Here is a 27,349-nt window from a genome sequence, read left to right as displayed (position 1 = left end):
AATTATATTATATTTATTATTCTTATATCTATTTAACTTAATAACACTATACTTTTATAATTTATAAAAGTACCACATTTATATACACTTATACCTTTTATACATCTTTTAATAACATTAACACTAATATATACATAATTAGATATTCAAATAATATTATTATAAAATTTATTATTATTAGGGTTAGGGTTTAATGTAAGCATTTAAATATCGTTCATTAACTGTGGTCAGATAACAACCCTAATATTATACACAGAACAAACAAGAGAAACCCTAAGGGTATTTTAGTCATTTCAGAACAGAAAATGAGGGTTGTTATAGTACCTCCCCGTTAATTTAAACTTCATCCCGAAGTTTCAGGAAGAAAAGATGGGGATGTTTCTGCTTCATTTGGTCTTCACGTTCCCTGGTATACTCGGGGCCTCTACGCGAATTCCAACAAATTTTAACAATAGGAAATATTGCCCTGTACTAAGCGTTTGAATCTTATGACCCATAACTTATACAGGTTCTTCTATGAAGTGCATTTTATTATCAATGCAGAGGTAATTCAAAGGGATAACATGAGTGTCATCTGACTATGTTTCCTTAAAAGAAAGTGTGATATGTTAGTCGTACAAGCATTTCGGTAAGTTGGACACCTGAAATGTGCAACGGACATTACTAAGTTTATTTGAAACTTTGAGCGTTTATGTCGCCATTAGGGCAGACAATTAGAGAAAAGTACTTGGAGATCATAGCCATGTAGTTTGATGCATGACTTGTGTTTGTTAGGGGATGGTGCCAACTTCATGATACCTTTAGTTTTCAAGAAATTCCTAATGTGAATCGACGAAAGGAGATGTCAGCTAAGGAGTCACTAATCAGGCTTATATACAAGTATTCCATAATTACTTAGATGCCTTCAGGATGGTATGAGTGATTAAGGAAGGATATCGTTCAGCGTATTATAATACATGCGAACTTATCCTTGGAAATAGCTCGTCGTAGAACGTAACTTTATGATCATGATTTCAGTTACATGTCAAATTAGGGATCGAAACTTGACTAGGATAATGTCCAGTTGCAACCCACGGAGGAAGAATTGTTTAGAGTAACCACATAAATGCCATAAAATATTGAACTATAGAATTGATATTTACGAGTGTGTTGTGGTTTAGCCATGAAATATCGGAAGTAAAAGCTTCTCAACGGTCAACCTTAAAAGGGAAAAGTTGATGAGAACAGAGGGTTTTGAATGATGAACCTAATGGTAAGGGCAAGTGGAATTGTGATTACTACATGGTGTAGAATAATACGAAAATTTTATATAACCAAGCAAATGAAAATTTTACAGAAGTTCGAGTCGTTTAAGGTGACAATGTAGAAAGGAGTGAAGTTCTTAGTAAAACTAGAGTTATGTACAACATGTATTATTTTAAGTAAAATATCTTTTAATTAAAAGAATTGATTTATAAAAGTTAAAGTATAATTTTATATGTACTAGTCAAAAATAAGTAAAGGTAAATTTTATTTATATAAACATATACGATTTATAAAATTTGTACGAATGGTAGTAAATAAATTTATTTTATAAAATTTCGAGAGGATCGCACAGTAAAATAGTATGCGTAAAATTTTGGTAACAGAGTTTTCATATTTCAGAGGTTACGAGTTGAAAACAGATCAATGAAGATCGGGTGAAGGTATTTTGAATATTTCGAGTTATTTTTAAGCAAAAATGTTGTGAGGTAATGAAATCTATTGCATTTAAATACGGTTGATGACTATTATTAGGAAATATGTTCTTGAAATTCGAAATGTTCATGTGTGAAGCTGTTGCTGGCAAGTGATATATGAATGGTGGAGTATGAGAACGGAACAGTGAATGTGGTGTTTATAATATCTTCGTTTGAATATTCAAATGGAAATCTTGCGAGTGGTTGTCCCTTATCTTCGAAGAGTTTTTAATGGGTTTATGAAAATCTACACTAGGAGCGTAATTGCAGATAACATGAGGCATGCTTTGAAGAAATTTCGGGGTGTCGCCAGCGGGAATGTGATAATTAAGCATCAAAGATAAAGAGATAGGTTGTTTAATAAAGAAAGATTGCAAAGCTTTACAACTTTTATGTCATAGGAGAGTTTGTTAATCTACTCATGGATATGAGATAGACAGTTTGGTTGAAAAACGAGCTCTTAGTATCTCTACAAATCAGATTATGATTACCCTTCATGTAATAACATTGAGATGTTTGAATGAATGGCTTGGAAATTTTTCTTTGATTCACTTTCTATTCCATACGTCATGATATTAGAATTTCTATATGAATTACTGTAATATAATCACGTCGGCCAAGCATCATTATATTTCACTAATTCATATTTCCATTCCAAGGTCACTCCATAAGGTCAGGACACGTGATCAAACTTAGATAGTTGTAACAACCCTCACTTTTTGACTTCTAAATTACTGAATTAACCCTAGAGTTATATGTCTGACTATATGTATTAAGGGTTGTTATATACAATTAAATATTGACCGAATAGTAATTTTTAGTCAACAATGTACGCTTAAATAAATAATATATTATAAATTTATATAATTTGATATAATTTAACTAAGTATATAAACTTTGTATCACTTTTATTATTTAGTTAATGTATTATATATTTAACTATATAATAAATCCAATTATATATAAATGTAATAATATTTACAAACTTACTAAAACTATAGTTTAATAATTAAAATCATAATTATTATTAAAAATACAAAATACCGAATTATTTGTTATTTTTATGCAAAATTTGTATTTATTAATTAAATAAAACAAAAATAAAAAAAATATTATTGACAAATATTCTTGGAAAAGCATTAAATCAATTTATTTATTTATATAAAAAAAATCCTTAAAATAAATGAAAAAAATAAAAATAAATAAATAAATAAATAAATTACTTTTTAATTAAAAATTGTAATGGAAAAACTACTTTTATTATTTTATTTTGTGCATTATCCCATGACCTAACATTTAATATTTTTTTAATTTTAAAATCCCATTAAGAATTAAAATATTTCTTTTTATTTTAATTATTTTATTCTTTTTACCTAATTCTTTCAAGTATAAATACCCCTCATTTCTCATTCAAACTCACACCAAAATTTCTCTCATTCTCTCTTTGAAGAATTACTACTAGTAAGTATTCTTTTCTTACTTTTTATTTTTTTACTTTTTACTTTTTACTTTTTACTTCGGTTATTATTTTTACCGAAACATGTAAATAATGTTATAAATTATATGCAATTACAAATAAAATAAATAACATGTATACACTATTACTATTACTAGCACCTATAACCTACTACTTATATTGTAACATAAAAACATTTTGGGATATGTATTAGAGATGTATAGATCTTCGAACTTTCTTGACGAATGGTTTCTATGAGATTCTAAGCAGAGGGTTTGGATTTTCGATTTAAAGGGTCCTATGGCTCAAGCCCCTAGATCTAAATTGGCCATTTGAAGGGAAAGGGGTGATTGGAAGCTTATCTAATACGGCAAGTATCCTAAAATGGAAAACACTGATAAAAGTAGAAACTCTCTAGTCATAGAAACTTAGTAAAATAAGAAACTTTCTAAATATGGAAACTTTATAAAAATAGTAACTTACTAGGAATAGAAACTTAGTAAAACAACCTTTACTTAAACACATGTTTAAACATAAACATGGGTAAAACACTTAACTACTCTTAAATGTCAATAGGTTGACTTTCCTGCTCACTCGTTCAACTCTTTATTCCGAGGAATAACTCTCTCTCTCTACTTACTAAGGTGAATTCATAGCCCCTCTTTATTGCTAGCAAACTTACTTACTTTACTTGGGGTGAGACACATGCTGTTTTTACTTTTTATACTTTAGACACAAGTACCAAACTATTAAACTATGCTATACCCGGCTATATCCGACTAAGTCCCTACATTGATATTTTTAATTGCTGCGGCATGCTTAATTATTGGGGGTAGGCCTATCGGGAGTAACGTCCCCGATACATTTGACCAAGTCATTGTATTACCTAATAATGAAATTAAACCGACAAGGACAGACACAACTTGTCATGGGGCAAACTTGAACGTTTAGTCTAAATATCACGCATTGGCATAACTTTTTGATCCTGCGGGAGATCAACTTTATAAACTAAATCTTATGGTCTAAAACAACGATAAACTTTTTGTTAAACCTATGAACTTCACTCAACCTTTTTGGTTGACACTTTAACATGTTTTGTCTCAGGTGCTGTTTGATTCATGCTCTTATACTTACTACTTATGTGATGCTACTTGGATATAGCATCAAGAGATATCGCATTTATTACTTCTGCATGTGAACATTTACGATATTGTTATTCCTATCATTGTAACAATATTTCATTTTCCACTGCGTACTCATTAAAGTTAAATTCATCATTTAGTATTGTTCTCGTTTATTATAATATGTTGGTATGTTTTGATATTAGTGACGTTCCTTCCAGACCCTATTGGAAGGACGTTACAGATTGGTATCAGAGCATAACCAGGCTGTTATAGAGAACCAGGATTTCATTTTTATGTGTGCCTTACTTGTTAGCTAGGGTGCCTTAGCAATCTAGGAAACTATAACCTTTCCTGCCTTAGAATTAAAGCACTTAGGATTGCCCCATAATCTTAACGATTATGCTTTAATAAACTTGACTTAAAGATTCTAATCAAAATATCCTTCCTAATGTTAGGATGTCTAATTATCATCAAATGACCAAAATGAATCTTTTCAAGCCAACCGAAAAAGATACTGAAAGGTCTTCCATAGAAAGACCAGTCCAAAGTCCACCTTATGGCTTTGGTGGTCCTCCCTCACAAAATTATAGCCCAAATACTACTCTAAAGTTACATGGGTCTCCTGAATACTATCCAACCCCGAGGAATAAAGACAAGAGGAAATGTCTTGAAGAAACTGGGCCGTCAAAGAAAAGATCCCGATCTCCTTTCTACGATGAAGTTGATGCCAAGTACGAGCTCATGAATCTGCGAAAAACTACCGATGACCTAATTCGCCATATTGCAAGGATCGATTTTCAAATGAAGGAAAAAGACCTAGCGATCAAGAAGCTCATGAAGGAAAATGCTGAACTAAAGAAAGAGATAAAGTTGGTGAAGTATGAAGGTGATAGAAATACCCGATGGGGGAAGCAATCTCTCTCCTACCTAAGAGAAGATGTTGACCTTAGATTGAAGATGGAGGAAAACTGCGTGAATAATCAACTTTCTATAAGGGACCACAAGTACCATGTAATCAACAATGAAGTTTCTAACCTTTATGATAATCTCGAGTTCCTGCATGAGAAACAAAAGGCGAAGAATGAGAAAGTTGAGAAGTTTATGAAGAAGGTTGAGGATGAGAAGAAGGAATATGAATCTTAATATTCTTTAGTTATCTTTCTATTTTCCATCTATGTAAAGGCTATGCCTTAAAACTATTTCTATTTCCGAATCATATATTAAAAGGCTTATTTAATGCCTAGTTCCTTAATAAAATAAAGTGTTTTATTTATATCATGTGATATTAATACTTTATCTTATTCCTACTTGTAATTGCTCAAATTTGTTAACTTATCCGACTTATGTTCACTTTTATGTAGTGACACCATGGTTCATTCAGCTGCACCTACCGTTAACAATGTTGTGTTAACTACTGAGCAATTCCAACAGTTACTCGCTGCCACCCAAGGCAACGCCCAAGCTAACCATGCTAATCCACAACTGAAACCTTGTTCCTACAAGGATTTTTCAAACTGTCATCCTCCTGCATTTAAGGGGACTGAAGAAGCTGTCGAACTAGTCCGTTGGTTCGAGAAGATGGAATCTATTTTCCGTATTTGCAACTGTGGTGATAACGATCGACTAAAGTATGCCACTAGCTCATTGGGTGGCAATGCTTTAACTTGGTGGACTGCTCATGCCAAGTCCGTAGAAATTGATAATGCTAATGCAATTCCATGGGATGAACTCAAAAGCATGATGGTCAACAAATTCTGTCCTCGAAGTCAAGTTCAGAAACTTGAAGTTGAGTTCTGGGAACTCAAGGTCAAGGGTACTGACATTGAGAACTATACCAATCGTTATCTGGAGCTTTCTACTCTATGTCCTGAAATGTTTCCTACTGAAGCTAGAAGAATTGAGCGATATATTGAAGGTCTTCCTGAGGATGTTCAAGGGAATGCTATTGCTACTGAGAAGGTTACTTTGGATGCTGTGATTCTCATGGCACAAAATATCATGGTGGCCAAGAGAAGAAAGGCGTCGACCAATAAGCAAGTTGAAACCAAGGGTAATGATGGTAAGAGGAAGTTTGAGCCATCTCAAGGTTCGGCTCAGAATGATAATAAGAAGCCTGCGGATGGTACAAGGTCGAATTATTAGGGTACTTATCCTTTCTGTATTCGTTGTGAGAGGCATCACCCGGGGAAGTGTACTGCGGTTTGTGCGTTGTGTAAGAAAGTGGGACACGTTGCTAAGACGTGTAAGACTCCTCCGAAGGATAAGGCTATTGTTCCAGCCAAAGCTCCTCCTACATGCTATACTTGTGAAGAGAAGGGACACATTAGTCTGAATTTTCCTAAGAAGAAAGATAATCCTGCTACTGGAGCTAATGCTACTGCTGCGAAGGGTCGTGCGTTTGTTATTACTGCTGCTGAAGCCCTAGATGAAGATGAAGTTATCACGGGTACGTATCTTGTCAATAATTTCTATGCAACTATTTTATTCGATACTGGTGCCGACAGAAGTTACGTGTCTAGTGATTTTTGTACCCTATTTGCTAAAAAGCCTCAACCCTTAGAAACTAAAAGATTAGTAGAAGTAGCCAATGGAAAGGTCATGCAAGTCGATAAAATCTATAAAAACTGCAACCTAATCTTAGCCGATAAAGAATTTAAGATAGACCTTTTGCCGGTCAAACTCGGAAGTTTTGACGTCGTAGTTGGTATGGATTGGTTACGTCCATTACATGCCGCTATCATGTGTTACGATAAAACTGTTAATGTTCCATTGGGGAATGGAGATACTCTCATCATCCAAGGTGAAAAGAGTGGTTCTAATCTCAATATCATCTCCTATATCAAAACCCGCAAATACCTTATGAAAGGTTATCCAGCCATTCTAGCCCACGTTAAGCTGATCGAATCGGAAGAGAAGCATATTGAAGATGTACCAGTGGTTAGAGACTATCTCTATGTGTAAAAACCCGTCCTTATCCTTCTGGACGAAATCTTCGACATTTGATCCCATTGCGATGGCCGACTCCAAATAATGTCCTTAAAATAAGCAAATGCACAGCGGAAGACTTAATTTGTACCTGAGAATAACATGCTTTAAAAGGTCAACATAAAGTTGGTGAGATATATAGGTTTGATGCTAGCAGCGTTATAACTATGGACCACAAGAATTCATATGTAAACATTTTAATAAAAATATTCTAAGTGGTTGAGCACTTGGTAACCATACTTAACATTTAATCACGTCGCATATTCCCTTTATTATGAAATCTTACTACACCGTACCAAGTGTAGTTACGAAACGAAGTACTGTGCAACCGTTGAATACTGGTCGTCCAGTCCGGTTGGGGTTGTCAGGCCCGATAGATCTATCAACAGGATTCGCGTTTACAATACCGCTGTAAATAATAGTTCCAAGCTACAGGGAAGTATGCCAGTGGTACAACTCAACGTAGAATATATTTTTGATCACTTGTGTCCATAACGTAAATCTTTTATAAAAACAGCGCATGTATTCTTAGCCCAAAAATATTTAGAGTTTAAAAGGGGACTATATACTCACCTAATGTATTTTGTAGTAAAAATACATATAACATCATTGAACACGTATAAGGTTGGCCTTGGATTCACGAACCTATATCATTTATGTATATTAATACATATAATCGTAATCAAACAAATTTGTATATATTATAATCTAATTTATATATTATATATATATAATTTGTATATGTATTCAAATTGATTAATATTTATATAGTTACATTAATATATTCATATTTATATGTATAATTGTTTAGTGTTATATTAAAAAAAATAGTTTGTTATAAGTAAATATCTATATAGATAATATTAATAGGTTTATTATGTGAAAATATTATTTTGATTATGTAATAAATATATTTTATGTTCATAATATTTATTTTTAAAAAAAAAAAAAAAAAAGTTTTGATAATAAAAATGATTTACGAATAATAATAATAATAACTAACATTAATAATGAAGATATTAATAATTTTAATTAATACTTATACTAATAATACTAATACTTCATAATAATAATAATAATAATTAAAGAAACTACCTTTAAGAAAAACAGCAAAAATATTGTCCCTGCCGGGACTCGAACCCATGACCTCACGTAAACCCGAACCATCACTCAACCAGTTGGGCTGTTGCCCTTTTTCCGAAATATAACAGAAAACAATTGTATTTAACCCGTAAATTCTTAACTCCATTTGCCTTCTTCTTCATCACAACAGATTCGACCCCCATACATAATCAACCAAAACAGAGGTTTATGTGTTTTTAAAATGATACTCTCAAATCGATATTCGAGATTTGTATACATTGAAAACGAAAGAAAAAAAAAAAAAATAAAAAAAAAACTCAGACCTGCTGCTGTCGTCGCAGGCCTTTTTTTTAAAAAGAAAAATTTTGATTTCATTTTTTATAAAGATTTGGACAATGGTTATAACATGAAACACGTGTTAAATCATTTATAGAAACTATTTGAAACGTTTACTTAACTCGAATCATAACATAAACTTCGAATTTGATCGATGAACGACTGTTGACTTTTTATTTGAAAAACTTTGACTAACAAATTCGAAATCAATCGAAAGAATTGATGCGTGCAAACTTACAGATAGCTTAATTGAACGATTTTTAACAAAATGGCGTTTTTACATTTTGAGAATCAATTTTGAATTCGAGGTTTTGATTTTAGAACACCTACAGGGGTGTCGAGCCCCTCTTTCTTTTCTTTTTTTTTTTTTTTTTCTAAGTCCTTATGTCTGTTTTAATTGCTTTAAGTATAGAAGTAAATCGAAAGAAGATATGTTATTGGATTTATAAGACTACAATAACCTACACTCAATCACGGATCAGCAGTAAACGAGGAAGAAAACAATAACATATAAACACACGTTTTTTTATTTATATTTACTTATTATATATACATTTAAAATATAAAAATAATAATTATAATAATAATTATAATAATAATAATAATAATAATAATAATAATAATAATAATAATAATAATAATAATATTGATAAAGATACTAATAATAATAATTAATAAAGATAATGATACTAAAAAAAATGATAAAAGTAGTAAAAGTAATGATATTAATAATAATAATAGAAATAATAATATTAATAATAATATCAATAATCAAAATAATACTACTAACAAGATTGATATTAATATTAATCATATTTAATAAAATATAATGATAATTTTGAAAGTTATAATAATACTATTAATATTATATACAATAAAGATTTTAATGGTAACGGTAATAATAAAATTTCAATATTAATAATCTTAATAATAACTCAAATCATATATTTTTTTTACTAATTATAATAATAATAATATTAATAATGATAACAGTATTATTAGTAATAATATTATGATAAATTAAATGTATCGTATTTTTATATCTATATATTATGTTAAAATGATAATATTCCTAATAATGATATTGCCATTAACATTAATATTTATTTATATCAAAAATTTTATACAACGATTAATAACATCTATTATATAAATATATTTATCTATATATACATTATATACACATAATTGTTTGTGAATCGACAGGCATGGTCACGGGGTAACTGATTATTCAGATATAGATTTCAGACTTTCTAAACTCAACATTAGGATTTTTGCTTATCGTGTCGAAAACATATAGAGATTAGGGTTTAAATTTGATCGGAAATTTCCGGGTCGTTACACTATGTGTTTCCCGAAGATCTTCCTGGTCTTCCACCTCCTCGACAAGTTGAATTTTAAATTGATTTAGCTCCCGGTGCTGCTCCTATTGCTAAAGCACCATACCGTTTAGAACCTTCCGAAATGAAGGAACTTTCTAACCAGCTCCAAGAACTATTGGATAAAGGTTTCATTCGTCCAAGCTCGTCCCCATGGGGAGCTCCTATTCTATTTGTTAAAAAGAAGGATGGTACGTTAAGGATGTTCATTGATTACCGCGAACTTAACAAGCTTACTATCAAGAACCGTTATCCATTACCACGTATTGATGATCTATTCGACCAACTTCAAGGGTCAAGTGTTTATTCAAAGATTGATTTGAGGTCCAGATATCATCAACTTAGAGTCAAGGAATCTGATATTCCTAAGACTGCTTTTCGCACTCGTTATGGGCACTATGAATTCTGTGTCATGCCTTTTGGTTTGACCAATGCTCCTGCCGTTTTCATGGATCTCATGAACCGTGTCTGCAAACCTTATCTTGATAAATTCATCATTATTTTCATTGATGACATTTTGATCTACTCTAAGAGTGAGAAGGAACATGAGCAACATCTGCGCGTGATTCTTGAACTCTTTCGAAAGGAACAACTCTACGCTAAGTTTTCTAAGTGCGAGTTTTGGCTCAAAACCGTACAATTCCTCGGACACGTTGTTGATAGTAATGGAATACATGTTGATCCAGCTAAGATTACCGCTATCCAGAACTGGGAGATACCAAAGACTGCGAAGCATATTCGTCAATTTTTGGGACTTGCCGGTTAATATCGGAGATTCATAAAGGATTTTTCCCTTCTTGCCAAACCTCTTACGAAGCTAACTCAAAAAGGGAAGAAGTTTGAGTGGTCCGAAGAACAGGAATCTGCTTTCAAGATTCTGAAAGAGAAGTTGACCACATCTCCGATTCTATCTTTACCTGAAGGTACTGACGATTTTGTTGTTTACTACGATGCCTCAAAGCAAGGCTTTGGTTGTGTTTTAATGCAACGTGAAAAGGTTATTGCCTACGCATCTAGACAGTTGAAGAAACACGAGGAGAGCTATACCACACACGAACTTGAGTTAGGTGCCGTGGTATTTGCATTAAAGATATGGAGACATTATCTATATGGTACCCAGTTTACGGTGTACACTGACCATAAAAGTCTTTGACACATCTTTGATCAAAAACAGCTGAATATGAGGCAAAGCAGATGGCTCGAGTTATTGAACGATTATGACTGTAAGATGGAATATCATCCTTGCAAGGCAAACGTAGTTGCCGATGCCCTCAGTCGAAAAGACGATGTTAAACGTGCTCGTACCTTAAACCTGAAAATCAAATCAAATCTTATATCACGAATCTGTGAAGCTCAACTGGAAGCTATTAAACCAACACTCATCGAAGGTGAAGGACCTATCAGTTTCGAGAACCAACTCCAAGTGAAAGCTAATGGTACACGGTACTTTGGCAACAGAATTTGGGTTCCTCGCTTCGGTAATCTCCGTGAACTAGTCTTGGATGAAGCGCATAAGACTAGGTATTCTATTCATCCGGGTTCCAGTAAGATGTACCACGATGTGAAGGAATTCTACTGGTGGCCTAATATGAAAGCCGACATTGCTACTTATGTTAGTAAGTGTCTCACTTGTTTGAAAGTCAAGGCTGAACATCAAATGCCTTCTGGTCTGTTGACACAACCCTATATTCCGCAGTGGAAGTGGGAATGTATCGCTATGGACTTTATTACTAAATTGCCCAAGACTTCTAGTGGCAATGATACTATATGGGTCATAGTAGATCGTCTTACTAAATCTGCTCATTTCTTACCGATCAAGGAGACCGACAAGATGGAGAGATTGTCACAACTGTATATCAAAGAAATTGTCTCTCGTCATGGTGTTCCTATATCAATCATATCCGATCGCGACAGTAGATTCACTTCCAGATTCTGGAAATCCTTACAAACTGCTCTTGGAACTCAACTCGACATGAGTACTGCTTATCATCCGCAAACCGATGGTCAAAGTGAACGAACCATTCAAACATTGGAAGATATGCTTCGCGCTTGTGTTATCGACTTCGGCAAAGGCTGGGATAGACATTTGCCTTTGGTTGAATTCTCTTAAAATAATAGTTACCACTCAAGTATTAAGGCTGCACCTTTTGAGGCCTTATACGGATGAAAATGTAGATCCCCACTGTGCTGGGATGAATTAGAGGACAGACAGTTAACTGGTCCTGAAATCATACATGAGACAACCGAAAAGATAGTTCAGATTAAGAAACGAATACAAACTGCCCGCAGCCGACAGAAGAGCTATGCTAATAAAGGTCGGAAAGATTTGGAATTCCAAGTTGGTGACAAAGTCATGTTGAAAGTATCCCCTTGGAAAGGCGTCGTTCGTTTTGGTAAACGAAGCAAACTAAGTCCGCGTTTTGTTGGACCATTCAAGATTACTGAAAGGATCGAACCCGTGGCTTATCGATTAGAATTACCTGCTGAACATAGCAGCGTACACAACGTATTTCATGTCTCGAATCTTAAAAAGTGTCTCGCTGATGACACTCTTGTTATTCCTTTGGATGACATTCGCATTGATGATAAAATGCACTTCATAGAGGAACCCGTAGAAGTCATGGACCGATCTGCTAAACGCTTAAAACAAAGCACAATACCTATTGTTAAGATCCGTTGGAATTCACGACGTGGCCCCGAGTATACCTGGGAATGTGAAGACCAAATGAAACAGAAATATCCCCATCTCTTCTCAACCGCTGATGCATCCGAGAAGTCTACCTAAAACTTCAGGACGAAGTTTTTATTAACGGGGAGGTACTGTAACAACCCTCACTTTTCGACTTCTAAATTACTGAATTAACCCTAGGGTTATATGTCTGACTATATGTATTAAGGGTTGTTATATACAATTAAATATTGACCGAATAGTAATTTTTAGTCAACAATGTACGCTTAAATAAATAATATATTATAAATTTATATAATTTGACATAATTTAACTAAGTATATAAACTTTGTATCACTTTTATTATTTAGTTAATGTATTATCTATTTAACTATATAATAAATCCAATTATATATAAATGTAATAATATTTACAAACTTACTAAAACTATAGTTTAATAATTAAAATCATAATTATTATTAAAAATACAAAATACCGAATTATTTGTTATTTTTATGCAAAATTTGTATTTATTAATTAAATAAAACAAAAATAAAAAAAAAATATTATTGACAAATATTCTTGGAAAAGCATTAAATCAATTTGTTTATTTATATAAAAAAAATCCTTAAAATAAATGAAAAATAAATAAATAAATAAATAAATTACTTTTTAATTAAAAATTGTAATGAAAAAACTACTTTTATTATTTTATTTTGTGCATTATCCCATGACCTAACATTTAATATTTTTTTAATTTTAAAATCCCATTAAGAATTAAAATATTTCTTTTTATTTTAATTATTTTATTCTTTTTACCTAATTCTTTCAAGTATAAATACCCCTCATTTCTCATTCAAACTCACACCAAAATTTCTCTCATTCTCTCTTTGAAGAATTACTACTAGTAAGTATTCTTTTCTTACTTTTTATTTTTTTACTTTTTACTTTTTACTTTTTACTTCGGTTATTATTTTTACCGAAACATGTAAATAATGTTATAAATTATATGCAATTACAAATAAAATAAATAACATGTATACACTATTACTATTACTAGCACCTATAACCTACTACTTATATTGTAACATAAAAACATTTTGGGATATGTATTAGAGATGTATAGATCTTCGAACTTTCTTGACGAATGGTTTCTATGAGATTCTAAGCAGAGGGTTTGGATTTCCGATTTAAAGGGTCCTATGGCTCAAGCCCCTAGATCTAAATTGGCCATTCGAAGGGAAAGGGGTGATTGGAAGCTTATCTAATACGGCAAGTATCCTAAAATGGAAAACACTGATAAAAGTAGAAACTCTCTAGTCATAGAAACTTAGTAAAATAAGAAACTTTCTAAATATGGAAACTTTATAAAAATAGTAACTTACTAGGAATAGAAACTTAGTAAAACAACCTTTACTTAAACACATGTTTAAACTTAAACATGGGTAAAACACTTAACTACTCTTAAATGTCAATAGGTTGACTTTCCTGCTCACTCGTTCAACTCTTTATTCCGAGGAATAACTCTCTCTCTACTTACTAAGGTGAATTCATAGCCCCTCTTTATTGCTAGCAAACTTACTTACTTTACTTGGGGTGAGACACATGCTGTTTTTACTTTTTATACTTTAGACACAAGTACCAAACTATTAAACTATGCTATACCCGGCTATGTCCGACTAAGTCCCTACAGTGATATTTTTAATTGCTGCGGCATGCTTAATTATTGGGGGTAGGCCTATCGGGAGTAACGTCCCCGATACATTTGACCAAGTCATTGTATTACCTAATAATGAAATTAAACCGACAAGGACAGACACAACTTGTCATGGGGCAAACTTGAACGTTTAGTCTAAATATCACGCATTGGCACAACTTTTTGATCCTGCGGGAGATCAACTTTACAAACTAAATCTTGTGGTCTAAAACAACGATAAACTTTTTGTTAAACCTATGAACTTCACTCAACCTTTTTGGTTGACACTTTAGCATGTTTTATCTCAGGTGCTGTTTGATTCAAGCTCTTATACTTACTGCTTATGTGATGCTACTTGGACATAGGATCAAGAGATATCGCATTTATTACTTCTGCATGTGAACATTTACGATATTGTTATTCCTGTCATTGTAACAATATTTCATTTTCCGCTGCGTACTCATTAAAGTTAAATTCATCATTTAGTATTGTTCTCGTTTATTATAATATGTTGGTATGTTTTGATATTAGTGACGTTCCTTCCAGACCCTATTGGGAGGACGTTACAATAGTTGACGTGGGAATGTTGAGTCATGAGTGACATCCCTTCGTGTGAGTCAAAGAATACTTTGAATCACAATGGCGAAGTCAGGTCATAGGATATGTTTAGATATGATAACAATCACATATTAGCTGATCCTTCAGAGTCGGGATCATGCAAGATGATAGGGTTTTGGCTTGACATCCTTAGGAAAGGATACATAATGTCAGAAGAGGTAAAAGCATGTAGTAAGATGGATTGGCAGTATAAAGATTAAGGGAAAGCACTTAAAACTAAGGCAGGAAATGTTATAGACCTAAAGATTGCTAAGGCACCCACATAAGGCACACATAGAATGCAATCCTGGTTTTCTATAACAAGCCTTGACTCTCCTAAATTACATAATGAGATAGGTATGGTGGCATTTTATTGTTGGAATACAAGTAAGTCATGGCTCTTATTCTAAGAGTCAGATGTGTAAGTATAGTTCCTATAGCAAAGTGTTTCTAAAGATTTGAATGGTATAGGAATTCTAGGCATAACAAATATAAGTGAACTTAATGCACATAATCTAGAATGTAACGCAAATAATCAATGCAAATGAACAACTCGGTTATAGACTAGACTCACTAATGCATCCTAACTATTCATGTTAGTCACACTAATGTAACCTAGTTCCCTATAACCAGAGCTCTGATACTAACGGTAACACCCCGCCAAAATTGCTATTGACGCGGATGTTAACTCTGGTCCCAGTGCTTGGCTTGAATTCTAAGTAACAGCAGAGTTCTACAGCGGAAGCAATATATCTAGTACCTGAGACGAAACATGCTTAAAGTGTCAACCAAAAAGGTTGAGTGAACAACATAGGTTTAATAATTATAACAAGTTTTAGACCATAAGATTTAAATAAGCAGTTTAATCAGTTCGGTAGTAGTACTGGTGTATATGATATCGATACTAACCATTAGTTACCCTAAACACATCACGTGCATGTCGTTCATCGTTATTATGTATCCATTGACCAGCGGTCATCCGGATAGAGACGTCACCCTCAATAGCGCTATCACAATAACTAAGCTTACCAAATTCCAGTAATTAACGATATCATGGTAGGGATTAAGCATGAATCAAAGCATGTTAGCAAACAGTTTGAACTGATCAAAATAAAGTTTGAGTACTTGTGTCTAAGCGTAAAACAGTTTAAAAGCAAGCATGTGTCTCACCCCAACGTTTATAAAACAGTTAAGAAATAATAAAAAGAGGGGCTATGAAGTTCACCTTGAATCGAAGATGAAGATAATTTCATGAATGAAATGAACGAGAGTATATACCAGGCCTTCAACCTAGATATATATAGGCTAAATCAGAAATTTGTCCAATTGACAAATGAAGAATCCTAGGTACATTAAGGATTGACTAAACATATGTTTATCGTTATGTATGTGTGTATAGGAATAGAACACTTAATAGATTACTTGTACATACATTTAATACATGTTATATATATAATAAGTATTATATATTATATATTATATAAATATTATTTAATTGTTTGTATTATATTTATATTAATTAATTAGTATTATATATTAATAGTTATGATATATTAAGTATATAAGTATTTGTATCACATTTTATAAATTAATAGTTATATTAAATTAAATATATAAGTTTAGATTTATTATGTTATTATATTTAATATAAATGAATTATTAAAGTATATATTTGTATAATCTATATCATACACTTTATAAAGTATATGTATTATATTAATTTAGTTATGTATTAGTAGATATTTATTATATATATTAGTAACATAAATAATTATTATTTAAGTAATTATTTACATATTTTTATATTTAGAAACAATAATATTTAATTATTATAATTTATATGTATTATAGTTATTCCGAAAATAGATATATACTTCCTAAATTCGTTTTTAATTAAAATAATTATCAAATAACTAAGTTTATAATTTCTATAAGTTTCCTTTAGTGCAAAAACCTGTAGAAAATTTTATAAAATTATCCTACCCTGTTTTTATATTTATTTGTGTTTATTTCCTTATTTATCTTCTCGGTTTATATATGGAAACAAAGTTAAATATGCATAAAATTTTAATTCGACTTAAACAATAAATTTTATAATTTTTATAAGTTCCATATGCTGTAAATAATTTGTAAAAATATAATTTCGAAAATTATATATATATTATTATTTATTTTATATTTCCTTGTACTTTATCCATTATAATCGGTATTAATTAAATAAAATAGATAAATACTTAATAAATAAGTTTTAATAATTTTTTACAGTATATATGTAATCTAATGATTATATAAAATTTTTATAAAAACTAGTTTAATTCGTTTAGTATTTATTTTATATTTATTTTCTTATCTTCTCTCGGTTAATATAAATACTTTACAAAAATAATTTAAAATACTAATTATACTCATAAATATAATTTTATATTTTTCACAGATTACTTACATACTCATAAACTTATAAACTTTTTTATAGTTATTATATTCACCCTTTTTCTATTTATTACGAATTTTATATAGTTTCCATATTTAGTACTTATTAAATTCGTTTTTAATTATAAATAAAATCCCAAAAACTACTATAATTATTTTTACATGATCTAACACTGTTCTAAATACTTTTTAATGCAAAACTTACTGTTCTTATATTTTTATATGAATTATTACTATTTTCTACTTATATGTATATTGATTTAAAGATAAAATATATAATAAATATTATAATAGTAAATAAATTAGGATTTTGACTTTAGTATTCTTTTTACATCGGTAGGATGTTACAAAAAGTTTTGTTTCAATTATTGAAGTTGTTTACTAATTTTTATTGATTTTTGTTTGCATAAAACCCTAGCCGAATAGCTATAATTTAAATAAATATATAATACATCATAAAAATAAATTTTTTGACTTAGATCATCTTCATAACAATAATAAGTTCTGGAAAAATTATTGTTTAAAATTTATTTACCTTATAACTATTTTATTTAATTTTTGTACATATATATACATATATCGCTAATATACATACATATAATCTGTTTTTAATTATTTAAAAATATAAAAACGTGATATAAATCTGTAAAAGTAATTTTCCTTAATCCTATAATATATAAAAGTATTTATCATGTATTATTTATGATTTATTTAATTTGTTGCATATTTATTAAAAATAAAAATATATATCGGCTAAAAAAATAAGTAAATAAAGAAAAAAACGAAAATAAATTAAAAAAAAAGAATAAAAGACTTACAAAACTTATTAGGGTTTGAGAGCTTCAAAGAAAAAGTTATAAAAATTATGAAGCTTTGATGTGTATTTATAGAGTTAAAAGTCTTGGTGAACAAGTAAAAGACTTATATTTGGAAACAATTACAATTACATTTTTATTATTATTATTTTTTTTCAAATTTTTGATCAGCCCTATAAATAAAAAAAATTATTTAATTAATTTAATAAAATATTCTAGAATTATGTTTGTTATTTTGTTTATTTTTATTTTTCTTTTCTTTTTATTTATAACCGTATAAATATATATTTATTATAAAAATTTTGGTATTTATATTTATTATAAATAATCATAATTTTAATTTAACTACATTATTAATTTTTAGTTTTATTAATCATATAAATATCATAATACATTTTAAAACATTATTTTACCTATAAAGTTAATTATACATTTATAATTCATATAAGTTTCTTATTATATATATACTTAGTATATAATATTATGAACTTTTAATTATATTATATTTATTATTCTTATATCTATTTAACTTAATAACACTATACTTTTATAATTTATAAAAGTACCACATTTATATACACTTATACCTTTTATACATCTTTTAATGACATTAATACTAATATATACATAATTAGATATTCAAATAATATTATTATAAAATTTATTATTATTAGGGTTAGGGTTTAATGTAAGCATTTAAATATCGTTCATTAACTGTGGTCAGATAACAACCCTAATATTATACACAGAACAAACAAGAGAAACCCTAAGGGTATTTTAGTCATTTCAGAACAGAAAAATGAGGGTTGTTATAGATTGGATGTTGTGTAGATGCAATGTCTCAACCTGCCCCTTAATCTTAGACCCATGGCCACTTACACTTTCCCCATTCCCTCACAACCATAACAACTAACAAAGTGGTGCAGTATTTGACATAGCGAGAACCGAAGCACAAAATATGAAAACAATTACGTTTGTTCACATGAGTATAGCAAAAGGATATAGTGAAGTAAGAATGTTTGACACTGGCATAGGCATAGGCCCGTGAGTTATCAATGCATGGTTTATTTATATACATCCATAAACTATTTTCATACTTATTAACATACCATGAGAAGAAAGATGTAAACATTACTGAGGTTGTTACCATGTGGTTTTGTGGGTTCTGCTGTATCATTTGACACTATGGAACATGTGCCTCACTTTCTTTTTATCTGGGTCTTCATATCTATGCCCATCGGTCGTTAAAATTAGGTTTTCAGCAAACATGTGTTTGTCCTTGTTCAATTTCCACATGAGTGAATAAATGTTTTGATGATTGGTTAGTGTGGCAGGTGCAAGATGACTGTGTTGTGAGCATTTATTACTTATCAATTGATCATTCAAACTCCTCAACGGTAGGATCTAAGTAGCAGTAGGTGTGGCCTGAGTTCTCCAAAGCTGTAACTGACCTGCATGGATGCATTGTTAGTGGGCGCAAGTAAGATGGTTTCAACGATATTATAACTAAATAATACTGATGTATGCAAGCTTTGTGGCTAATACAAATGGTTACTGTTAGTAGTAGCATGAAATATGGAGCACACAATATTTGTCGATAAATTTGGGTCATCACAATAATAAGTGGGCAGTAAACAATAGAGGTTGGAGATAGCGATTTAAGGTCTTTAATCCACTTTGTGATGTGTTTTTAATTGTCAATGTCATTCTAAAACCCACCTAAGTATAACATAAACATAACTCTTAACAAAATTTCTTTACACTATGAAATTCTAAACTCATGGATTCTAACTACAGAGTAATAATAAATTTGCAAGATCACTAATCAAACATCTAAGCGAAATCGTAAATAAATTAGTTGCATGTTCCACATGTTGTGTAAGTTTTTCAAAGAGGGTCTTTGTTGTTACCCGTTGATTAAAGATCTTCTTAAGTAATTATACAACAATCTTGCAACGTTGCTTCTTTTTTTTGCATGTAGATGTGACGCTATTTCAATAAAGTGTACATATAGCATCTGAACCCTCGTCGAAGCAGCTACAACCAACATGAAGATAAAATGACATACTAATTTAAATATTTTCTTCCTTATATTCACATACTCTCCTAATTATACATCAATACTTGTGCATATACTTTCGCTACCAAAAAGATAGGTATCTGTAAAAGAAAGTCAAAAACAACATACCAGAAGGACTTCTCGAATGACACTAATAGCACCGTCTTTACCTGATCTTCAGACATTTACCAATACGCATGCAGAATCCATGGTCCATTATCTCCACCTGCAAACACAATCTCACTCATCGATATCTACATTATTTCATAATATAAACTACGTCACAGGTAATAATTACTAAATCATTATATAACCATGGTTTTCCAACTACATCGGGTGCATACATGTAAACCAAGAAGCCTAACACTCCCTCATCTAGAAAGTTGCCATGCCCTTTGACTTTTTATATTTACTAAAACTTTTAATCTATTCAATTAAATTGTTTAACGCATGCACCTATTCTCAGATTTGCCCAACCTTTATATTTACTGGTATTTATTATCAAATACCAGCACTCATTTTTCATACAAAAAAATACCTTCATTTAAAAAATCACAGCTCAAAACTCTTAAGAAATTCACACACACAGACATACATACAAAGATTTTTAAAATTACTTCACTAAAACAGCAACAACCAAACTGTTGATAAAGCTGTAACAAAGTAGCGCAATCTTCTTTGATATGATAGAATCAGAAAACCTAAAATAAAAGCTTGTAATAATCAACAATTTTAGTAATCAACAACCTAATTTGTAGTCAAAACACATGTAATAATCAACAATTTCGGCACAAAACACATGCATCGTTCAACATGTTCAATAAGCGACTGTAGCTACGATTAACATAAGATGAAAAAAGCACAATAATTAAAAAAGAATACCTCGGCTGCTCCAGTTAAGTTCTTATTGATTTTTTATATACTTTGAACCATAACCAACCTCTAATTCATTTTACATAGTTGAGACCAAGTTACCAGCACACAAAGCAGGATGATTCAGCTCAAACCACAACCTGTAACTTACATCATCTTTCATATTTTGTGAATCATGGATGTTAGTTTTAACTTTAATTGGATCTTTGCTGCAAAACCATAAAAAATTTGCTGCAAAAACAAGAAAAACATGCTGCAAAACTCAGAAAAACATCCATGAGTCAAAATATTATAGTTAAGTAATATAATGTTTAAGCCATAGATATAAACAGAAGTAGAATGAAGATAACACATAACAATTCTGATATTATGAACTAAATAAAAACAAAAAAATAAAAACATAAAATTTTTTACTAAAATTGAACTACTGGAACCATAATTGTATCTCCCTATGTTCACATACCATGAAAAGCTTTGATGAACATAATCATCATCCTCATCGAATTCAGATTTGTATTCAAAATCAAAGTCGTTTCTTCAATATTGTGTTGCATAATTGACCGATATCATAATCATAATATTGAATAACAAAATAAAGTATTATTTAAATCTTATCAAAATAATAATTTATAAAAAAATACTCCGTATTATAGAATTATACCTCCTAAATGATGATTACTGCAAAGTAATAATTGATTCGATATCAGTGAAGGATCGATCAATAATTTGCCGGCGAGAGAACCTGTAAAAGAAAATATGTTAATTTTGAATGTAACCTAAAACTTGAAGCTTTCGTCGTGGTCGGTAGTATTGGGTTTTTCAGGAGACCTTTAGATTTGAATTAGTGCATGAAACCTTTCGATTTGAATTAGTTTTTAGGAGAATATATCTGGAAGAAATTTAGGGTTTGCGAATCGTTTACTTTGTGAGAGGAATTTAGTGAGTTTTTTCATGTTTGAATCAATTACTTTGTAAGAGGACTTAGGGTTTGCGAATCGTTTACTTTGTGAGAGGAATTAGGGTTTGCGAACCGATTGAATGTGTTAATAATGAAGTGATTATTCAAAGACCCTTAATTTTGTTCTATGACCCCGTTTTTTGTAAGGGTATAATAGGCACATTAACTCACAAATGATGATTTATTGAAAGGACCCGTTCATATACATTATAAACGATTCACAATAGTTGATTACATCAAGAGGTATTTGACCTCTATATGATACATTTTACAAACATTGCATTCGTTTTTAAAAGATAAACTTTCTTTACATCAAAAATTGACAGGCATGCATACCATTTCATAATATCTACTATCCAACTATAATTGACTTAATAATAATCTTGATGAACTCAAAGACTAGAATGCAACGTATTTCGAAATATATGACATGAAAGACTCCAAGTAATATATTTAAAATGAGCATATGCACAGCGGAAGATTTCTTTAATACCTGAGAATAAACATGCTTTAAAGTGTCAACCAAAAGGTTGGTGAGTTCATTAGTTTTTTTCATAATCAATCATTTTCAATAATATAATAGACCACAAGATACTCATAATTAGAAAATAATCTGTGCAGGTCTATTCCTGCTATAAAATCATTCATATGAAGAACACGGGAACCTTTCAAACAACTTACCAACGGTAGCTAATGCGTAGTGCAATGACAAAATCATCTCACCGTGGTAGTTAATACAATATAATTCTTACAGTGGGGGCTAATGCGTACGCAATGCAAAATCATCCCTCCGAGGGTAGCTGAAACTGGGGCTAATGCGTACGCAATCCAAAATCATCCCTCCATTACCAACTACAAAGTCGACTATAATACAATACAATACATCGGGGGCTAGTGCGTGCGTGCAATGCAAAATCATCCCGCCGATGGTAGTTAAAACGGGAGCTAATGCGTACGCAATGCAAAATCATCTCTCCGTTAACTGAACCTCTGAATCCAAATAATTCTATCATAGAATGTAGTTTTGAATATTTGTGTCTATTTCATCAATCATTTATAAAAGCAGTTCATGTATTCTCAGTTCAAAAATATATCTCAAAAGCATTTAGGAAACAGTTATAAAAACAGCTCAATGTATTCTCAGTCCCAAAAATGTAAAGAGTAAAAGGGAATCAAATGAACTCACAATACTGTATTTTGTAGTAAAAATACATATGACGATAATGAACAATGCAAGGTTGGCCTCGGATTCACGAACCTAAATTAAGTATATAAATTTATATGTTGGTCAATATTTGTCTTAACAAATTGGGTCAAGTCATAGTGTACCACAATCCTAATGCTCGAGATTAATATGCAAAAGTCAACAAAAGTCAATTTGACTCAAAATGATTTCCAAAATTTATACATGATTATTATATAGTTTAAATATCGTCGTTTTATATTTTTAAAAGATCTATTAGAGTAACTAATATAATTCATTTATTAATAAATAAAATTTTATATAAAAATATACTTTTATATATCTTAAGTAATAAAATTTATAAAGTTCATTTAACATCATAAAAATAATATGATAGGTTTTATTAATGTAATTATAATACGTAGTAAAATATTTTTGTATCGTATATTTATTTGATAAAATAATATCGATAATAACAATAGTACGTAAAAAGAAATTGTATTATTTTGTAATAATAATCATTATTATTCTATTAATAATAATAACAATATTTATATTTACTAAAAATGATATTATAATAAAATAATAATTCTTATTAATAATAATAATATTGAAATTTTATATGAACAATGATATTCCTATTAAAAATAATAATTTTTGTAAAAATGATAGTTTTAATAACAAAAATTATGAAAACGATATTTTTATCTAAATCAATACCTTTCAATATTTTAATTTCATCATGTTACTCATACTTATTATTTCCTAATTGATTCGTTTAATAGTTTTTAATCGTCTGTTATATCGCATTCATATTAATGATAATAATAGTAATCATAATAATTAGGTGTTACTAATATTAGTTCTTAATTATAATAATATTAATGATAATACTAACTATAACTTTAACGATAATAACGATAGTAATAATAATAAAAATAACAATTTTTAATGATAATACCTTTTACTGATAATGATGATGATAATAATAATAATAATAATAATAATAATAATAATAATAACAATAATAAAAATAATAATTATTAGATAAAAACCAGAACGACAATAATAACGACGATAATAATAATCATTTTTAATAATAATACAAAAATTCAATTGACTATAACTCCTAATCCGTTCATCGAAACCATTCGAGTTCTAAATGAAAAGTTTTTAATTTTTCGCTAGCTTTCCAACGACATGCATATCTTATACCTTATCTCAACCGCATATGTAACTAATTCAGGATTCAACATAACCTATCTAATGGCAATATCAAAAGTACAAGCATGCATAATCCTATATACTCGAGCACTAGTCAGGGATACACTATTAATATATAAAAGTTAATTTATGAGTATTCACGTATCAATATTGAGATTCAATATTGCAGGAAAGGTACGTAGACGCAACGGAGATAATAGACACTAGATTGACCTCACGAGCATATCCATGAACCATACCCATCACCTCCATAGCTATAACCCATAATTTCCTTAGCCCTATCCTACTCGCACACCAGTTTTGGAAACTCGTTTCAGATTATTCGAGCAGCACTCCGTCTTAGCATTTATATGTATAATACTAATAATAATACTCCTAATAATAATAATAATAAATATTAATAATAATACGGAGTGTGTGATGAAAATGATTCAGAGAACCAGCCTTCGTTCTAGATTTATAGAATGTGACCCCCATCCTCTTCCCATGCGATCGCATGGTATTAAGAGGGCACATCCATGCGACCGCATGGTGCCTCTTGACAGCTATAATCAATTAAAATCTCTGCCGACACTCGTGATATATTATTATATATAATATATTTAATTTATATAATTAATTATATATTATATTATATTATATTTATGTTCATGGTAAAAATGTAATTTTTACTCAAATGACAAGGACGTTGTCACACGACTCATGTTCCGCTTTCCTTTTTTCGAACGATGTTTCGTACTGATGTCAAAGCTAAGGTATACGAAATAGTTTATATTTTACTAGGAAAAACTATTAAATACGATACAATTTTACACAAGATATTTATTTATTTATAGAATGGATATACTAAAACCTTGCTACAACACTTATAGGCAGTGTACCTAATCGTACAGTAGTGTAGTTTTTAGTAAGTCCGGTTCGTTCCACAGGGAAATCTTTAAACAAAGCTGAACGCTATATTAATTTACTTTTATAAAAATACAAATATATATATAAGTAATATTATTATTATAAAGGGGGGTTTTTACCGTTTAATGACCGGTTTGTCGATTTTAAAACTTTAGTCGCAGTTAAAACCTAATGTAAAATATAAAATAAATACAAGACTTAAATTAAAGCGTACAGTAAATAACGATAATGAAATTGCGAATAATAAAAGTGCGATAAAATAAACTTGCGATAATTAAAAAGGACGATAATTAAAAGTGCAATTAAATAACAATAAATAAAAGTGCGATAATTAGAAGTGCAATTAAATATAAAATAAAGGAAATTAAATATGAAATAAAAGAATTATGCTTATTTAAACTTCCGTAATCATGATGTTTGACGTGTTGATTTTAGTTTTATGCCCATGGGTTAATTGTCCTTTGTCCTGGATTATTTAATATGTCCGTCTGGTTTTTTGTCCATAACAGTCCATCAGTCATAAATATAAAGTGCGAGTGTCCTCGTCAAATTATCCTTATACCCGAAGTTAAATATTCCAACTAATTGGGGATTCGAATTGTAACAAGGTTTTAATACTTTGTTTAATGAATACACCAGGTTATCGACTGCGTGTAAACCAAGGTTTTACTACTTTGTTAACAATTACACCAATTACCCTTGAATGTAATTTCACCCCTGTTTTAATTATTCTAGTGGCTATTAATCCATTCCCGTGTCCGGTTAAATGAACGATTATTCGTACATATAAATACCCCGCCCATCGTGTCCGATTGAGTGTATATGGTAATTTATAGGGACGCCCAATTGTAAATCTTTATATTAACATTAACAAACTATCATTTAGTTAAACAAATATAAAGCCTATTAATAGCCCATAGTCTAATTTCCACAAGTGTCGTTCTTTTGTCCAAACCCCAATTATGGTATAAAGCCCAATTACCCAATTTTAGTAATTAGCCCAACATCATGATTACTTCGTTTTAAATAAGCATAATAATAACTTAGCTACGAGACATTAATGTAAAAAGGTTGAACATAACTTACAATGATTAAAAATAGCGTAGCGTTACACGGACAGAATTTCGACTTACACCCTTACAACATTCGCTAACATACCCTTATTATTAGAATTATAATTAAAATTAAAATATAAATTATAAATATAAATATAAATTTTACGTATGATAAGAAGAAGAAAAAGATTATGAAAATAATCAGATTTCGGTTTGCTTTATAGGGAGTTTTTCATTTTGGGGCTCCGCGACTCGCGGTGAAATCCTCTTCAAACTCCGCGAGTCGCGGAGAATGAATTTACAGGTCACACCCTTGGAGTCTTTCTCTGCCGACGGTTTTTATTTATAAATATAATATATATATAATTAATATAATTAATTATATATTATATTATATTTATATACCTAGTTAACTTGTAATTTTTAGTCCGTTGCGTCGAGCGTTGAGAGTTGACTGTAGTGACCCGAACTTTTCCATGTTTATATATATTAATTGAGATTGATATTTACATGATTAAATGTTTCCAACATGTTAAGCAATCAAACTTGTTAAGACTTGATTAATTGAAATATGTTTCATATAGACAATTGACCACCCAAGTTGATCGGTGATTCACGAACGTTAAAACTTGTAAAAACTATATGATGACATATATATGGATATATATATATATATATATATATAGTTAACATGATACTATGATAAGAAAACATATCATAAAGTATATTAACAATGAACTACATATGTAAAAACAAGACTACTAACTTAATGATTTTTAAACGAGACATATATGTAACGAT

This window comes from Rutidosis leptorrhynchoides, chromosome 3 (genome assembly GCF_046630445.1).
Source record: "Rutidosis leptorrhynchoides isolate AG116_Rl617_1_P2 chromosome 3, CSIRO_AGI_Rlap_v1, whole genome shotgun sequence".
In the NCBI taxonomy this organism is placed as follows: domain Eukaryota; kingdom Viridiplantae; phylum Streptophyta; class Magnoliopsida; order Asterales; family Asteraceae; genus Rutidosis; species Rutidosis leptorrhynchoides.
The sequence above is the reverse complement of the archived record's forward strand: the minus strand, read 5'-3'. Positions refer to the sequence as shown.